The sequence below is a fragment of the Pinus tabuliformis genome, chromosome 5_2 (assembly GCF_031772625.1).
Source record: "Pinus tabuliformis cultivar Carrire ecotype Pingquan chromosome 5_2, CPIR1, whole genome shotgun sequence".
NCBI classification, from domain to species: domain Eukaryota; kingdom Viridiplantae; phylum Streptophyta; class Pinopsida; order Pinales; family Pinaceae; genus Pinus; species Pinus tabuliformis.
In genome coordinates, this window is record NC_142306.1 from 537,088,250 (window position 1) to 537,108,444 (window position 20,195).

Sequence of the window (20,195 nt, forward strand, 5' to 3'; positions counted from 1 at the left end):
ATAGTTCATGCTCGTTAAAAAATAAACATAAGATCGAGCAAGTGTTTCAATCCACGTTTAAGCTCGTTAAAAAATGAACTACCCGGTAAATAACCACAGTGAATGTAATATCATCAGCCATTAAAGCCTTGGTCGTGTTTGCACCGTCACCTCCACTTTTCCATTGGCCGATCATTCACCTCCATATGATTGTTTACCCATTTTGAGGAACAACTGCGAAGAGTGATTTCACTAGCCATCCTTGTGACACTGCCGTAATTGGAAAATTCCAAGTCTTGCCTGGAATCAGCTGCTAACCCGTTTCATCACTCGTTCCTCAAAAGACGAGTCTTCTTTAAGCTCTTTTCATCTGACTCGTAAAATATGAAAAGATTGCCGAGTTTTGGCCTTCCAGCTCGTTAAAGCGACCGGAAGTGCTATCCCTCCTCTAGATTTTAATCTTTTTGGACCTGAGGGATTATTGCACAAAAAGATCGAGCGCTTGTTTTGTTCGGCTCGTTAAAACTATCGAAAACTCATCCCCTCTGTATTGTTTTATACTTTTTCGGACTTAAGGGATTAGATGACGAAAAAGGACTTTCGGAGTTGACTTTACGTACCTTTTCAGACTCTCTAAAAATGAAAAGGACCGAGTTATCTTTGTTGCTAGACTCGTTAAAATCATTAAATAGCGACAAACTTGTCTTTAGACGAGAACGAGTTTCACTATCGCTAGGCTTGTTAAAACATAGCGATGGGCTTGCCCGAAGGGCAAGTTATAGAACAAGCATATGTTATCCTCCTCAAGCTTGACAAAAATAAAGAGGTACTGGTCAGCAATGACTGGGGAAAAATTGGGAGAAACTCAAGAAAACTTTGATGGTAGCAAGTCGCTCTTGAACATGACACTTTTCCTCCGTACCACAATCGGGTTGGGTTGTTTCATTCACCGGTCACATCACCATGGTCTCGCCATACCATCCATATTTGGGGTAATGCTACCGTTCCATCGCATAAGTGTCACCATATGTTCAAGAGAAGTCGTTCAGAGAAGTCAACCGTGTCCCATCCACTGCCATACATTATCCTTCATCCTTTCATGACCACCACCCTGAATCATATGTCATCAGATCGTTTTCACCTCCATTAAAATCATTTGCTCCGTTTCGTGTCACTAATGTGGGATACATTAAGGCCCTCCTTTGACGGATCGCTTCTTGTCGACATCAGCTCATTATCCAAGAACTTGATCTAGGAACAACCCCTTCAGTACTTTGAAGCTTGCATGCCTCAATGGCAAGTTTCTCACTTCCGGCGATAGGTATACATCAATGACCTTCGACCGAAAGATTTTGCGTGGTGTTCGACGCCAAGTCCTTTATTCACACCACGTGAATTGTACTGCAGTACCTTGAGGGTCATTATCATTATCGGTGATTCCTCTCGCGCTTGTTAACGGTTTACCTCATTGACCGGTAATCAAGCGATGTCTTTCCATGTTCGACTTCAGAACATTTCTCACATGGATTGACTTGTACTTAGAGTGAAGATCGAACGAGTTTGAAGACCCCGGATCTAGTTTCATCCATCCGGGCTGCGATATATATTCAGGAAAGATAAAGACATTAACATGTACATCATTGCAGCAGATAATCATCCTACCCAAAGGATGATAATTTCATCAAAATTATCAGTCTACCATCAGAAGATTGTCTGTTCTATGTACAGAAAAATGAATTTATAAAGCTGAGCATGGGAATGCCCGCCTCAGCTAGATCATGAAAGCAGTATGAAAAATAATGTATTGTATTGTATTGTATTACAGGTCTCCTCCCAGCAATGAATGAACTTCGGGTCCTCCTGATAAAGCATTTCACCCGATAAACGACCTCATACTTTAGGGGGCAACTGTTATAGACATTTTTGTGCCTTACAACATTGAGCATGAAATGTCCATAATCCAAGGGATCCAAAGTCCTTAAACATGTTGTTCCTACCCCTAGAGGAACAAGGCTAACAAACCACAGCAATTCACAGAAGTTCTCCACCAGAAACTGCTCAAAAACAAGTCAATTCAGGATCAATTTAGAAGCTCCACTAGCTGTCTGCGCTGAAATGCAAAGTCTGCATTGGCTACCTGCACTGCAACGCAGGTAGAAGCACTACCAGGGTGCGCTGAGCGGGAATTGACAAATGGAAAGTTCATTCAACAAGGTTTCAAGACCCTGGAAGCTTCCAGAATCTTCCTCAATGACACTTGCCTCAGTGAATTCGACTAGTGATGAGTAAGAGGTTCTCAATCTCCAAGTGGCAGCAAGAACTTCCAAGTGGAAGAAAGAACTGACAGAGGGAGAGGACACTAGTCAGATATCAAGCTGACTCATCCTCTCTCCAAACATCTATATATGGATCTCTCCTCCATGAGATCAGGGGGGCTGGAATTTTGTTATTGCAAGGAATTGTTGTTGGTTTGAGATTGGAATCATTGGGTGCTTAATGCTTTGAGGGAAGGTGAAGATAGGAATTTCATTTGCTGGGAAGGAGATGCTGGATTGGAGCCCTCTGGGTTGTATCTCTTCCTGAACCTTGTTATTCATCAATAAAGCTATCTTGGTTTCTCCTATATACTGGTGTATCTTTGATGTATGATTGCATTAGTATGTTTAGTTTATTTCTAATCCTGAACTAGTTATGAATATGAATCTATGTCTTTGTGTAGTGTTCTCTTCTTGTGATCTTGCAGAAACCTCTTGAAGCTGGGCGAGCAAGAAGGCAAGTAGCTGGGAACTCCCAAAGAGAAGAGAAACCGGATCGAGGGACAAACGGAAGACACCGATTAGTCCATCCATCTCTCTTCATTCTTAATTCATAAAGGAAGAATACTAGAATAGCTGTCTCTGTTTGTTGCTAAGGCACTGTCACACCTTAGGTGGATAGGATCGTCCTGCATAGGCATTTTTCCCCACAACAGACATAAAGATAATTTCGGTTATCAAGATTGGGGTTGATCACCTCCTTATAATACCTTAGCTTCCTTTTTCCCTCTAACTCTTTATCATCCCAAAAATTATATTTAAATTTGGAAGTAATAATATTCATAATATTATCCTTATTCTTCAATATGATCTCCTCCTTTACCTCTAAATGGTCTAGCTAAGACTAGGCATCCTTATGCCATCTCTGCTTGAGCTGGAGGTGGGGGTTTTGGCTAGATTTAGAAGTAATTTTGGGGAACCTCTTGGCTTCCAGGTTATATTGATTCTTCTTACGCATAAGATACCTAATCATATCCTTGCTTTCAAGTAAGGAAAGGCTGGCTTCAATCAAGATGATAGGGTAGAGAATATTTCATTTGATCTTGAGGTTGTAGGTTATAATTTTTTTTTTTTTGGAACAACTCGATCTTTCTCCATGATTCTCTAAATATACTGCAACCCAAAACCTCACATCAATATAAAATAACATGTTGACAAGAGTCTAAAAGAGAAACTTTTTTTACTCCATACCCAAAGATCTATTGACTTACAATTGTTTTTAATACCATAATAAGCTTTCCAAGCTCCAATCATCATTTCTCAATGCTTAATTTGTTGAGAATGCAACAAGATGATGGAGCTTAGTGGAAAGAAGTCGCCTTCACTAAGTGGGCCCGCTGGCTATTTTTGGCGCAAAGTCTATTTTTAAACTATGTCTATTTTTAGACATATGGATCATGGTCTATGAGTTGCAGGATGCTATTTGTGGATGATTGGTCATGTTGGTAAAAATAGATGGACATCTATTTTTAGAAATATGGGCGGTTTCTGTTTTTAGACTACCAGGCTAAAAATAGAATAGTTGATATTATTAGCTCATAATAATATTTGGACTATAAACATTATCTTATCCTCTTGGAGCACTTTAGTTTGAGTTACAAATGTGGCACATGGAGATGTCAGAAGGAAATACGCTTTTCTTATGGGTTAGTTGAGCTATTGCATGTAGGACTTCAGTTAGAACTCATGTGGTTGAGTTTGGTGGAGTTGATTGAGGAGTTGATGGAGTTGTGTTCAGTTTGACTTGGTTGAACTAGTTGTATTTAGTCTAACTGCAAATACACTAGGGATGAGTGATGTGAATTAATTGTTAATTAATTCACTAATTATTAACTCATAAAGCAACTAAAGAATACATCAGTTAACTCAGTGCATGGACAGTCCAGTGGAGACAGGTGTTAGAGGTTGAGATTGCTATCGGTTGCGACTATAGTTGTGCATGAGATCTTGACCAATCAATGGGATTGAGTAATGCCAATGAGGATTGCGTGGTTCAGCCAAGGAAATACGAGTTTGCTTCAACCATTCATCATTATTCTCATGCAGGATTGCGCAGTGGAGGCAGGCAAACAGTGGAGGAGATTTGAGGCATCAGATCTGAGCTAGTTTGTGTGTAACAGGTGGAGATAGTCCTGAGTACTTGTGAGGAGTATTGTACTATGTATTGTTACATGTTCTAAATCATTATAATATACAAATAGTGTGGGGCTTTCAGCTGTATTCTTTCCCCAGGTTACATATTGTGTTAATGTGCGCATGTGATTGATGTTTCATTGTTTTTAATTCCGCAAAATTGATGATCAACATAGAGGAGGTTATGTATTATGCATGTATTCTGCAATAGTGTATAATCGGGATAATCTCTGTGAATAAGTGTCATATTATTCAAAATTTCTACATGGTATCAGAGCTGTTGATCATCAAATCTATTATTCAGAAAGTGTTTACATTTTATTTCTTCAGGCAGAGTCTGTAATCGGGCTAGGTAGCCTCTGGATTCATCCTTCTTTTGGAAGGTGAGATTTCTGGTAAAAGCCCATACAGTCAATCTCTATATGAGAAATACTTTTTTCTCACTAATTTTAGATTAGAAGCAGTTGAGTTTTGAGCTGGTGGAATTCGAATTTGCAGCAGTGTTTTCTTGGTGTCAAAGTTGAAATGTCTTTCAACGGATTGCAATTGGAGTATGCTCTTGAGGGCAGCTCAAATTGTATTGCATGGAAAGACAGGATGGAGGTGGTGTTAGATGATAATGGGCTGAAGGAGTTCATAGAGGCTGAGGTCCCAAAGCCTACTGATACTGCTCAAGTTGATGCGTGGCAAAAGAAGACAGCAAAGTGTTGAAGGATTCTGTTGGAGGGCGTGAAGGATCACATTGTGTTCAGCCTGCATGGAAAGGCTTCTGCATACTTGATGTGGAAAGCATTGACAGATATATTCCAAAGCAAGAGTGATCAAAGGAAGTTGGCGCTCAAGGATAAACTCAAAAACAGTAAGTGTGAGAAAGGAGACAGTACGCCCAAGTATCTCACGAAGTTCACTCAATGTCGGGATGACCTGGGAAGTGTGGGGGTGACTGTCGATGATGAGGACTTGGTGAGCTTAGCTCTACTTGGTCTTCTGAAGAGTTGGAATTCCTATCAGGACTCTGTCAATGGTCGGGAGAAATTGCCAGGATGGGAGAGACTTTGGTCAGATCTTGTGCAGGAGGATATCAAACGGAATACTAGGGATGGATCTTCATCAAAGGAAACTGATGAAGAAAATTGTTCTTTGGCTGCCAGAGAAAAGAAGGGGAAGAACAAAAAAGCTTCTCATTCTGGTGCAAAAGGCAAGAAGCAGGACATGTCCAAGGTGAAGTGCTTTCACTGTCACCAGCACAGACACTATGCCACAAATTGTCTACAGAAGAAGAAAAATAACCAAGCTGTTAGATCTACAGCTGGAGAGGCCTTAGCCTCGCAGTTTGAGCTTGATTTTTCATTGATCGCATGCTTGGTATCAAGTGTGATGGGATCGGTATGGTTCTTGGACAGTGGTGCGCCTTTTCACATGACAAGAGATTGAGATCTGTTTTCTGATCTGGAGGAGAAAGATCTTGGAGTGCACATCGAGATGGGTGATGATGGTAGATACAGTGCAACCGGTATCGGTACCATTTCCTTTGAGAGGGAGTCTGGTAAACCCTTCGTATTGAAGGAAGTGATGCATGTTCTAGGATTGAAGAAGAATCTTATCTCTGTGGTGATGTTAGAAGACAAGGGATATGATGTTGCTTTCAGTGAGGGAAAGGCTTTCCTGCACAGTAAGACAACCGGAGAAACCCAGAAGATAAGGGTTTGAGTCAAGAACCTTTATCAGTTGCATGTAGATGGCTGTGCAGCAATGGCATGCAAGGCAGAAGGATTGGTGAGTCGGGATGATGGCGAGCTATGGCACAGGAGATTGGGTCACCTTCACCACGGAGCCTTGAAGATACTGCAGCAGATAACTACTAGGCTTCCTAAACGCATTCTTGCGTAGTCAGATCAGTGCAAGGGGTGTACTTTGGGAAAATTTTTGAAATCCACCTTTCACGAGACAGATAATCATGCCACGATGATCCTTGAGAGAATTCACACAGACATGTGTGGACCTTTCTCAATAGCTTCGACAGCAAAGCACAGGGACTATGTGATATTTGTTGATGATTTCTCTCGAAAGTGCTGGATCTTCTTCATGCAAAAGAAGAGTGAGACATACTCAAAGTTCTGTGATTTGAAAGCACTGGTCGAGAAGGAGTCAGGGAAGAAGGTGAAGGCTCTTAGGAGCGACAATGGTGGTAAATTCATCTCTGGCAAGTTCAAGGACTTCTGTAGCGCAGAAGGGATTCGAAGAGAGCTCATAGCTCCCCAAAACCCACAGAAGAACAGGGTTGCTGAGCGGAAGAACAAAACGATCGTGGGTGTTGCATGGGCGATGTTGCATGATCAGGGCCTACCCCTTCACTTGTGGGAAGAAGCATGCAATACTACAGTTTATGTGTAGAACCGTTGTCCTCACAGGATACTTGGCATGAGTACACCCGAGGAGGCTTATTCTGGTAAGAGGCCCGATATTTTCTCATTTGAGGATTTTTGGTTATAACATTTACATGCATGTGACGAAGGATGCTAGGAAGAAGCTGGAGCTGACCACAGAGGTTGGGATATTTGTGGGGTACACTGATACGCCCCACAACTATCTTGTGTATTTGCCAGACAGTGGCAAGACTGTTGTGCGATGAGATATAAAATTTTAGGGGGAGAAAGCCATGAAGTGTTCACTTGAGAGGGAGCTACACTTGCATGCAAATGAGGAGCTATTAGTTCCTAAGGATGAGCTTCAGGACGTGGATCAGCCACAGGACGAAGTTCATGGAGTGGAAGAGACCACTCATGCAGCGCCAACCATCAAAGGGCGAAAGCGCATTACAAAAGCTGAGCAACTGGCTCAAGATGAAGGGAAGGTTGTAGGACCACCTACAGCTCAACGTAGACAGAGATAGTCACCTGATCGGTACATTGGATACATGGTTCTTGTGAGAAAATGTGTTGTGACTGAGCCATCCTCTTTCGAGGAAGCTGTGGAGGATCCCGCATGGGTAGATGCCATGTTGGAAGAGTATGATTTGATTGTTAGAAACAGTGCATGGGAGATTGTGCCAAGACCGGAGGGGAGATCAGTGGTGGGTTCAAGATGGATCTACAAAGTGAATTAGGAAACTGACGGGAGTGTGGAGAAGTAAAAAGCAAGATTTGTTTCCCGAGGCTTTTCACAGATAGAGGGGATCGATTATGAGGAGACCTTTGCACCTGTCGCAAGGTATTCTTCCATACGGACGATTCTTGCTCTCTCAACGCAGATGGGGTGGCACATTCATCAGATGGATGTGAAGACGGCGTTCCTCAACCAAGTCATTGAGGAGGAGGTGTACATAGAGCAGCCCGAAGGTTTCAAGATCTTCAGCACTGTATGGGTTGAAACAAGCACCACATGCTTGGTACACACGGATAGACAATTATTTCACCGGACTTGGATTCTCCAAGAGTGAGGCGGATCCTAACCTATACCAGATTGTGGTGGAGGGTAAGTTGCTTATAATTGTACTTTATGTAGATGATTTAATTCTAACAGGTGATGAGCTGTTGATACTTTCATGCAAGGATGATCTTGCTAAGGAGTTTGAGATAAAGGACTTGGGTCTCCTTCATTATTTCCTTGGATTGGAAATTTGGCAGCGCAGTGATGGACTATTTGTTTCTCAGGGTAAGTATGCTTGAGATATATTGGAGAAGTTCAACATGCATGGCTACAAACCTATTGACACTCCTCTTCCTGGAGGTTGGAGGAAGGAGGATGCTACTTCAGCAGAAGCAGTGGATGCCACTGTTTATCGACAGTTGGTAGGGTCGCTTATGTATCTAGTGAATACACGACCCGATATTTGCTATGCTGTTAACCAGCTTTCACAAGCTATGGTTAAGCCAACCAAGCTCTTCTGGAAGGCAGGCAAGCATGTATTGCGTTATCTCAGAGGCACATCGGCATATGTATTGTGCTACAGACAGGAGGATGAGGTGAAGCTATGTGGCTTCACGGACGCAGATTGGGCAGGGAGCCCAACGGACAGAAAGAGCACATCAGGAGGGCTCTTGAATATTGGGTCGACAAAAATTTCTTGGTACAGCAGGAAGAAGAGATCCATGGCACTCAGTTCAGTAGAGGCTGAGAATATGGCAACAAGCTTGGCTGCATGCGAGGCTATATGGATGAGGAAGATCCTGGTCGGGTTGTTCGATTCATACTTGGAGCCTATAGTGATTTATTGTGATAACCAGAGTTGCATTAAACTCTCGGCTAATCCAGTATTTCATGATAGATCCAAGCACATTGACGTTAGGTACCATCATATCAGAGATTATGTGCAGCGAAGAATCATGTTACTTTCATACATTCCAACAGTGGATTAGGATGCTGATATCTTGACGAAGGTGCTCACCAGGGGAAAATTCAAATACCACCGAGGCAGGATAGGGGTTGCTGATAATCCATATCTTGTTGAGAGGGAGTGTTGAGAATGCAAAAAGATGATGGAGCTTAGTGGAAAGAAGTCGCCTTCACTAAGTGGGCCCCATGCTATTTTTGGCACAAAGTGTATTTTTAAACTATGTCTATTTTTAGACATATGGATCATGGTCTATGAGTTGTAGGATGCTATTTGTGGATGATTGGTCATGTTGGTAAAAATAGATGGACTTCTATTTTTAGACATATGGGCGGTTTCTATTTTTAGACTACCAGGCTAAAAATAGAACAGTCGAATATTATTAGCTCATAATAATATTTGGACTATAAACATTATCTTATCCTCTTGGAGCACTTCAGTTTGAGCTACAGATGTGGCACATGTAGCTGTCAGAAGGAAATACACTTTTCTTATGGGTTAGTTGAGCTATTGCATGCAGGACTTCAGTTAGAACTCATGTGGTTGAGTTTGGTGGAGTTGATTGAGGAGTTGATGGAGTTGTGTTCAATTTTACTTGGTTGAACTAGTTGTATTTAGTCTAACTGCAAATACACTAGTGATGAGTGATGTGAATTAATTCACTAATTATTAACTCATAAAGCAACTAAAGAATACATCAGTTAACTTAGTGCATGGACAGTTTAGTGGACACAGGTGTTAGAGGTTGAGATTGCTATCAATTGTGACTATAGTTGTGCATGAGATCGTGCACAATCAATGGGATTGAGTAATGCCAATGAGGATTGCGTGGTTCAGCTAAGGAAATAAGAGTTTGCTTCATCCATTCATCATTATTCTCATGCAGGATTGCGCAGTGGAGGCAGACAAACAATGGAGGAGATTTGAGGCATCAGATCTGAGCTAGTTTGTGTGTAACAGGTGGAGATAGTACTGAGTACTTGTGACGAGTATTGTACTATGTATTGTTACATGTTGTCAATCATTATAATATATAGATAGTGTGGGGTTTTCCGCTGTATGCTTTCCCCGGGTTACATATTGTGTTAATGTGCGCATGCGATTGATGTTTCATTGTTTTTAATTCTGCAAAATTGATGATCAACGTAGAGGAGGTTATGTATTATGCATGTATTCCAAAATAGTGTATAATCGGGATAATCTCTGTGAATAAGTGTCATATTATTCAAAATTTCTACATAATTCCATTTGAGCTAAGGATGAATTTCAATGCCCAGATATTTGTATGAAGAAATTTTCTCCAAGTATTTATTATCATAAACGAAATTATAATAGCGAGCCTGGGGCCATTCCATCCAGCAACTTCCAAACACTCTTCTAGCATATCAATGTAAATTCCGAAAAGGGCTGGGGATAGGGGACACCCTTGCTTAACTTCGATATTGCATTTAATTTCTTCTGACCAACCCTTGGTGGTCTTAAGGTTGGAAATAAAATTCTCGTAGAGCTTAGTTACAACAACCCTCAACTTGAGAGGAGCCATTATCTCTTCTAGTCTCTTCCATAGCTTATCTCGTGGAACTATGTCAAAAGATTTTCTAAAGTCAACAAAGAAATAGAAGAGATCAATTTTATTATTGCGATATTCCTCTATTGATAGGTGTGTCTATTTCGAAAGTGTGATTCCATAATATTAATTTATTTATGTGAAAAAAATAGGTGGACGATGGTCATTTAACATCCAAAGGATATCCAAGGAATATTCATAGTCGTATGCACAAATCAAGGATCATATTGATTTCAGAATCAATTATCACCTTCTTGAAAAACTGATTTGAAATATTTAATTAAAATAAAATAATTTGCATTATTTGTCCCATTTTAGTTGAGGTTCAATAAATGTAATTACGCCGTAAGGCGTTCCCTTCTGGGAAGAACTCCCTTATATGCCACCGTGTTCTATTTTCGACCATTGATCTGATGTGTTAGACGATTAAAAGAAATTGTGCCGTTGGATCAGAAGACGATTAAAAGAAATTGTGCCGTTGGATCAGATCATTATAGGTGAAATTTTAATCAGTTAGGATTGCATGTGCTGGTTGAACTGCCTGAGAGATTATCCGCTCGAAACCCTTCGCAGACATTAGTGATGGCTTCGTTGGAGTTTCGATTTCCTGATTCACACAGTTGCCCTAGAGATGTAGCCTTTATCGTGCCATGACCTTCTGGAACATCCTAATTTAATGGCCACCAGCTGCACTTCCAGTCTTCCAGCTCATGTTCAGTCTGGGAATAGACTAACAGGTGCCGTACCGTATGCGAAAAGGAATGCTAAAACGATTGAAAGACAGCGGCGTAGAGAGATGAAGACGCTCTTTTCAACGCTGAGATCTTTGCTTCCAAACGAAAATGTTCGGGTAATTGTATTTTTTTTAAATGATTTCTAGGGTTTTCAGCATTAGACATCAACAATACTTTCTAAAATTTATGTTTTACGAGAAGTTGGATTTCATGGTCTGCAGGGAAAACGTTACTCTGAAAGTAAGGGAAGCATCCTTTTTCTTTGTTTAATTAGCTTCAAAAATTTCAACCAAGTGATTGTTCTTATCTACAAGTAACTTTTCTTTCATGTTAAATGACATTGAACCATTGGTGTGTATATCTACTGCCCCAAACAGTTTGGGAAATTAGTGGTTACTGGCCTTCTCATATTACTAATCTTTAGTCCATATTTGATACATCAGTCCTATTGAGGTTTCAGAAGATCGGGTATCAAATGTTTTCAAACACAAATAACTCAAAATGAAAATGGAACACCATTCTTAAACTTCTCTAAAATTAGGCCAAAATGAAAATGGGACAGTTATCTCAAACTTCTCTAAATCCAGGCCAACCAGAACAGTATCACGCTAATCAGAAGGTACACAGAACATAACAGAGGATATAATAGAGGGAGATAAAATAAAGAACAATGACCTATTCAACCTGATGTTTTGTTGTATAACGTCAGTCAAACATGCTAAGAGGAAGAGTGTATTGCAGTGAAATTTCTGTCATAAGGCTTCTAGTTTTCTTTTCCAAAGACTGATTGCTCTGAAATCGGATGATTAGGATTTTGCATATTGCAACTGATTGATGTGTGCTTTTGATGCTATGGCCATGACTATTCTGGTTTTTTATGTAATTGAAATAGTTTTTCTAACGATGTTTCGTAAAGATCCTACAACCTAAACTGTTTGAGATGGTAAATTATATCACAGATATCTGGTCATACAGCCGGTGAAGTAAAGACTGTTGCTGACATGCATGAAAGGAAGGCTGAAATGGCTAGTCAAGCTGATGCTTTTATTGCTCTTCCAGGTGATTTGATACTTCACACTTTTAAGAAACTTTTTGGGGTATGATAAATAGGATGGTTTGCTGTTAATTGCTTAGTTTTTAATTGCACCTTGAGAAGCCAGGTGCACTCCATAGCCACTGAAATGTGCCATGACGGTAGGTAATTCTAATAAACTAAAATGAAAATAAAATGTGAAGGTCCAATTATCAATGTTAAGAAGGGATCTCAGGCCATTTGTAATTATGTAAAAAAACTTAAAGTAAATTGATATAGATCCATCATGCCTGGTAACTAGAAATTTGAATCATGCCTGGTTTTCAGCATTAGACATCAACAATACTTTCTAAAATTTATGTTTTACGAGAAGTTGGATTTCATGGTCTGCAGGGAAAACGTTACTCTAAAATTAAGGGAAGCATCCTTTTTCTCTGTTTAATTAGCTTCAAAAATTTCAACCAAGTGATTGTTCTTATCTACAAGTAACTTTTCTTTCATGTTAAATGACATTGAACCATTGGTACCTATATCTGCTGCCCCAAACAGTTTGGGAAATTAGTGGTTATTGGCCTTCTCATATTACTAATCTTTAGTCCATCTTTGATACATCAGTCCTATTGAGGTTTCAGAAGATCGGGTATCAAATGTTTTCAAACACAAATAACTCAAAATGAAAATGGAAGACCAGTCTTAAAATTCTCTAAAACCAGGCCAAAATGAAAATGGGACAGTTATCTCAAACTTCTCTAAATCCAGGCCAACCAGAACAGTATCACGCTAATCAGAAGGTACACAGAACAGAACAGAGGATATAAGAGAGGGAGATAAAATAAAGAACAATGACCTATTCAACCTGATGTTTTGTTGTATAACATCAGTCAAACATGCTAAGAGGAACAGTGTATTGCAGTGAAATTTCTGTCATAAGGCTTCTAGTTTTCTTTTCCAAAGACTGATTGCTCTGAAATCGGATGATTAGGATTTTGCATATTGCAACTGATTGATGTGTGCTTTTGATGTTATGGCCATGACTATTCTGGCTTTTTATGTAATTGAAATAGTTTTTCTAACGATGTTTCGTAAAGATCCTACAACCTAAACTGTTTGAGATGGTAAATTATATCACAGATATCTGGTCATACAGCCGGTGAAGTAAAGACTGTTGCTGACATGCATGAAAGGAAGGCCGAAATGGCTAGTCAAGTTGATGCTTTTATTGCTCTTCCAGGTGATTTGATACTTTGCATTTTTAAGAAACTTTTTGGGGTATGATAAATAGGATGGTTTGCTGTTAATTGCTTAGTTTTTATTTGCACCTTGAGAAGCTAGGTGCACTCCATAGCCACTGAAATGTGCCATGATGGTAGGTAACTCTAATAAACTAAAATGAAAATAAAATGTGAAGGTCCAATTATCAATGTTAAGAAGGGAGCTCAGGCCATTTGTAATTATGTAAAAAAACTTAAAATTAAATTGATATAGATCCAAGGTCCATGGAACTAATAGTACTACTTAATTGAATGCAATGCATTTCTCAGCTATGCTATAAGAAAACAAAAAATTACGAACTTTGGATTATTATATTTCTCAACACCGAACCATGGTGAGAATATAGCTGCAGTCTATTTATACAGTTGACAATCATATCTTAAGCAGTTGAATTGTGATGATTGAATTTGTGAGTGGATGGTGTCCCCAGGTTGTTTTCTAAATAATGTGTTGTAGTGAGTTAAACTAGTGCAGATCTATTTTAATTTCATTATAGATCTATTAAGTTATTAAATAGTGCAGATTTATATTAATTTCAGATTTATTAAGTATTGAGAAGGGTCAAAAAGAAATTGAGGTATTAAGTAGTGCAGATTCATATTAATTTCAGATCTATTAAGTATTGAGAGAGGTCAAAAAGAAATTAAGATACAATTCTCTAGGCATCTAAAAATCTTGAATTAACGATTAATCATGCTGGTGTGTGTAATATTAATGCTTATTGTTTTTCCTTTAATTTTCTTTTCTATATTACAAATTTTATTTGTTTCTTTATTTTGATTGGTAAGGGTGGATGTTACACAGAGTTGGGTTGATATTTTATTTGTATTTTTAAATATTATATTAGATCAATATATAATATATCTCATGTCAGCCATTGTCAGCATTCTGAGAAAGAAAAGAAAAATTCAAGTCAGCCTTACATATAAATGCTATACATCTTTATCATACTGGGCAGTAAAATGCACCTTGCTTCTGACCCAAACTCAGAAACAACACAAAATTTATATTACAGCACATATATGGTATCCCTGCAAGGTCTGTTTTGGAGATATAGTCCTACTTAAATGATTTTCTGAGGACAAACATTATGGAAGGCAGAGAAAAGGTTGGAGGAGTGTGACTGCTCAGGTAGACATAGGTTACCGTCTAAACACTCTTGCAGTGAGTTGAATCACTGGATGTAAGCCCTGCCCATATAGAAACAAGAAGTCAGGACTAAGTGGTTTACAATAAATTAATGAACTTCATAATAATAACTGAGGAAATCTTATGTGGATTCATAATTAACTACTTTGTTTTATTCCGTTTAAAGTAGGCATAAGCTAGAAAGTGAACACACCTCCAAAGGCTCCAATAAGAAGTGCTTCTACCTGGTCCAGAGACTTCTTGTTGCATGATCTGCAATATGCTCTCTTTGTTGACTCATATACAAAATAATAAGATGTACTGTAGGGAACCATACCAATTATAGTGGGTACAAGGCCTGCATATAAAGCTCCTGGACCTTCTTCCTGTGATATTTTCCTTAGAGCGTGCCTGATGCTATGATACACTCCAGGATGCACAGTGAAACGGTCCTGATTTGCAAGATAAGAAAGAAATTACCTTTACTGAGTTGACTCACAGATTGCCAAAGAAATTCCTGCTTGAGTATGCAATATATCTAGAAATGTGACTTGGATCCTTAGTAGAATATCTATTTCAAGCACCTTTCTAGAAAGTTGTATAAAAGCATTACTAGTTACAGAAGCAAAAAAACTACCTTCAAGACCTCCAAAGGATAGCAAGACAATGTGCCAGCGACACCTGCAACAGCACCATTTATAGCAACTGGGGAAATCCAGGATACTGGCAAATCTAGAGTCTGCCCAACAATTTGAACTCGGGGACATCCATTCTTCTCCCAGTGGTCTTGGACAGATGTTAAAAATCGTTTTGTAGATTCAAATGTGCAAATCTCAATTGCTTGGGTAGGAACTATCCGAAGTAGATTAATGCCATTGCCAGCCCACAACCCTTTCCAGTCTTGTTCTTTCATCACTGCTTTTTCTCATAGTAATGATAAAATTCAACTATTTTGATTCATTGTAATGTACGAAAATTCAACTATTTTGATTCATGTAATGTACGATTCAAAATGCTGGTCTGAAAACTATAAGACAAAATACACATAAAAATTGAATACACATATTTTTTTTTACAGATGTATAGTAAAGGGCTGGAATTTCCCTTTAAATTTAATAAATTGTTTTTATTCAATAATTATTTACTGGATGCATATAAAAATAAAAAACAATGTTTAATCCTTAATTTTTAAACAAAAATATAATAAATTTAACTGGATTGAACATTTGCAAGGCACTTGTTTAGAAAATCCAATTCTCTTAGGTTTGGCCAGATGCAAATTCAGAAAGCTTATGACTGAATGTTGTGACTAGAGGAAAGCTTGCTTGTTGGATTCTCAGGCATGTCCCTTACAAAGAAATAAGTCATGTTTTGCTGCAGAAATACCGTCTTTACTTGAAGAGACTGAACGGTTTGATTCCGGCACCATATCCAGTGGCTTCGTTCTAGAAAGGAAGATCTTTTAGAAGCCCATCAATATCAATGTTTAGAACAATTTTCACTGCCCACTCTGAAGGGCAATGCATTTGGACACCTAGGTAAACCCTGATAATCATGCGTGTAAAGCAATGCTTACTGAACAACACCCTTCAAATATTTAATGATGCTTACTTTCCCAAACAATCCCAACTACAATAGCATTCTTTCTTTTTTTGCAGCTGCTGTTGATGAAACATGGTGGTCAAATTATATATGGCAGTCCACTAGGTCGCCATTCAATCCATGTCATAGAGTACTTCCAGGTATATGATTAATGTTTGCTAATGCAGAATATGTTATTAAGGCATCTTACAATTTATTCAAGTCTCATTGAATCTAGCAACTTGAAATGTCCTGGACAGGCTATTGAAGGTGTGACAAAGATTACTGATAAATGTAACCCTGCGACATGGATGCTAGAAATCAGCTCTAAAGCTGCTGAGGAGCGCCTTGAGATAGATTTTGCTGAAATTTATAAGAAGTCTCCTCTTTTCCAATAAGTCTAGATCAAACGCTCTTATAATGCCCATAACAGATTTCAAAGAAATATGAATATCATATTCATGGATGTGCTATGGAAGAAAAACGGGAGGTTATATTGAGGGGGTTATACATATCTCTGGTTTTCCAAAGGTACAGGAGACATTTGCCAGCGTTTCAGATTATTGCGAGCAAAATGATATTCACTTTCCTCAGATAACAGTACGAGAATCAGTAGTGTTCTATGCTTACTTGCGACTTTCACCAGAAATAGATACCAAGAGCAAGCAGGTAAATATTTTTGGTGATTTTAATCTTAAAAATACACTCCTGATGCAACAGAAATGTTGAGAGCCGCTTATGAACCACCTGTGGACTTTAATATAGTTTCTTTCTTTCATTCTTAATATTGGGTTTCCTAAGATTGAGATTGTTCTATTTAACAGATGTTTGTGGATGAAGTGCTGGAGATTGTAGAGCTTGATAGCTTGAGAGACACATTGGTGGGTCTTCCTGGTGTGAGTGGTCTATCAACTGAGCAACGGAAGAGACTAACCATTGCTGTAGAACTTGTTGCAAATCCTTCAATCATATTCATGGATGAGCTGACATCTGGTCTGGATGCCAGAGCTGTAGCTATCGTGATGCGTACAGTTAGGAATACAGTGGACACAAGCCGAATTGTAGTATGTACTATCCATCAGCCAAGTATAGATATTTTGAAGGATTTGATGAGGTGAGATACATCTCTAACTCCTTACAGGTTGTTAATATAGCCAAATCTGAAATTGCGATCAGACACCACATGTCATGGAAGGAAAAATATTTTTCACTAGAAATCCAAACCCCTGACAATAATCATAGGGGGCCAATTGGTAGTGATGTATCTAGAGTTCGGAGAGCTATATTTAAATTTCAAATCCAAGGCGATGGAGTACAATATTTAATATCAAAGGTCTTTAGCAAAATGGCTAGTTTTGAAAAGGTTATAAGATGGATTGTAGGAAGAAGTAGATGGTTCTGTAAATTTTTAGAAAGGAAGATCTTTTCGAAGCCCACCAATATCAATGTTTAAGACAATTTTCACTGCCCACTGCGAAGGGCAATGCATTTGGACACCTAGGTAAAACTTGATAATCATGTGTGTAAAGCAATGCTTATTGAACAACACCTTGCAAATATTTAATGATGCTTACTTTCCCAAACAATCCCAACTACAATAGCATTCTTTCTTTTTTTGCAGCTGCTGTTGATGAAACAAGGTGGTCAAATTATATATGGCGGTCCACTGGGTCGCCATTCAATCCATGTCATAGAGTACTTCTAGGTATATGATTAATGTTTGCTAATGCAACATATGTTATTAAGGCATATTACAATTTATTCAAGTCTCATTGAATCTAGCAACTTGAAATGTCCTGGACAGGCTATTGAAGGTGTGACAAAGATTACTGATAAATGTAACCCTGCAACATGGATGCTGGAAATCAACTTTAGAGCTGCTGAGGATGCCTTGAGATAGATTTTGCTGAAATTTATAAGAAGTCTCCTCTTTTCCAGTAAGTCCAGATTAAACGCTCTTATAATGCCCGTAACAGATTTCAAAGAAATATGAATATCATATTAGATCAATTATTTGAGTGATATGGTGTTATTCTTTTTGCAGGTATCATATAGAGCTAGTTAAAGAATTATCCACACAAGTTCAACGTGCCACGGATCTTTATTTTCCAACCAAGTTTGCCCAATCTACATGGGCCCCATTTACTGCTTGTCTGTGGAAGAAGCACTGGACATATTGGCGAAGCACAGATTACAATTTACTCCGTTTGTTCTTCACATTTATATCGGCACTCTTTTTTGGCACCATCTACTAGTAGTGTGGAATGAAAATGTAAGTACCACAAACATTTGCTTAGCAATGATAATAAATAGAAAGTTTATATGGCTTATAATTTTAGTATTATATATCCATGATCCATAGATGTTCCAAACAATATATCATGGGTGATGCCAAAATTGAAGCATTGCAACTTGATGGAGGAATTTTGGGTTAAGACCTTTTAATGTAAAAATCCTTTTAAATATAAAAAAGAACAAATTCATGACCAGAATCACAAAATTGGCAGAAAATATTTCTTGCCATTATTTTCTTGCCATGGGACCCGATAATTTTAAAAACAATAAGTATTAACTGTTTTGTTTGCATCTGTTGCAGAGAAACTAAAAACGACTTGTTAAAGGTCAAGGGGGCTTTGTATGGTGCAACTTTATTTCTGGGAGTCACTAATTCCTCTTTAGTGCAATCCATAGTGGCTGTGGAGCGAACTGTCTTTTATAGAGAAAAGGCAGCTGGAATGTACTCTGCTTTACCCTATGCTCTATCACAGGCAAGCTTAGTGACTATAAACCTTCTCAACCAAACTTTAAAATGATTTTCTACCTTCTTTAGCCCACACACAGATATATATATATATATATATATATATATATATATATATATATATATATATATAGATATATATATATATATATATATGATAGCCTACAACTAAAACTTCACCTATTTTTCATTCTAATAATAAATATTTCAATTAGGAAAATACATTATATTTGATAAATTATAATAGATACTGACATTGCATTACTACATTAGATTGAAATATACCAATATGTTATCTAAATTGCACAATATGCTGTTTGTTTCAGATTGTAATTGAGATTCCCTACATACTTATTCAGACAGCCATGTATGGATTGCTCACGTACACCATGATAGGATTTCAGTGGTCTGCACTGAAATTTTTCTGGTATATATTCACCATGTTCTTCACCTTTCTCTATTTTACATATTATGGAATGCTGGCTGTCGCAATCACTCCAAGCTACCAAGTTGCTGTTGTTGAATGGTGAACTCAAAGACCACAAACATGGCATATCAGAAGATAACTAGATCTAATAATTCAGTAACATGAATATAGTGGACAACACACAGTAGTTTGAAACAACAGTTAATATTTTCTTATCCACACAATATAAAAGTTACACCGCGTAGTTTGAAACAACAGTTAATATTTTCTTATCCACATAATATAAAAGTTACACCGCTGTCGTGAAGGGATTACAATGGCTTCTCAAAAGCCTGAGGCACCCTCTCAGTAGATTCACTCTACTCATTCTAGCTAACTACAATGCTCTCCCAACTTGACTTGACAAGAAAGGAAACAGAAATTACAAAAATATCTCTCTGTCAAAGGAATCATTAGCCAATATAACAAATAATTTCTTTTGTTGTTATGTCTAAGTTAGCACTCCTGCAAAATAAAATAAAATTAATGTGTCTTTTTGAACTTCTTAATTTAACATCATCGATCATATGCATAGAAGTTGCGCAGGGGATCTGTAGGTTCAGAACATAGAAGGGGAAGTTTGAACCAGTGTTACCAGGATCGTGGCTTGAACCTGCCATTTTCCCAACTTGTCTGAGTCAAACTTGGTTGTTGACAGAGAGTTTGATTTTCCAACTTGTAACTTGTTTGTTGACAGAGTTTGACCTCTGAGCATGAGTATGACTTAGTTGACTGAATCAAACTTGTGTAATAAAAACCCTCATCCAGCCCAATTTAGGTTATTTTTACCTCTGCTGGGTTCATTGCTCCTCTACTGAGTGATTAATTTCTGTGAAACAGACTGAAGGGAGGTCATGTTGTCGCACTCACCATTGCTTATATATTTTCATCAA

The 20,195-nt window shown here is 38.3% G+C and overlaps 1 long non-coding RNA gene and 1 pseudogene across 1 annotated transcript; one reads left to right on the forward strand and one right to left on the reverse strand.

The window, feature by feature from the left end:
* Nucleotides 1–14,813: 14,813 nt before the first annotated feature.
* On the reverse strand, nucleotides 14,814–15,193 carry LOC149160087 (uncharacterized). Its single transcript, XR_016261437.1, has 2 exons — nucleotides 15,132–15,193; nucleotides 14,814–14,946 (listed from the first exon to the last, which is right to left on the reverse strand). It is a non-coding gene; the product is annotated as an uncharacterized LOC149160087 (long non-coding RNA).
* Nucleotides 15,194–16,048: 855 nt separating this feature from the next.
* On the forward strand, nucleotides 16,049–19,716 carry LOC149160088 (ABC transporter G family member 29-like; annotated as a pseudogene).
* The last annotated feature ends 479 nt before the right edge of the window (nucleotides 19,717–20,195 follow it).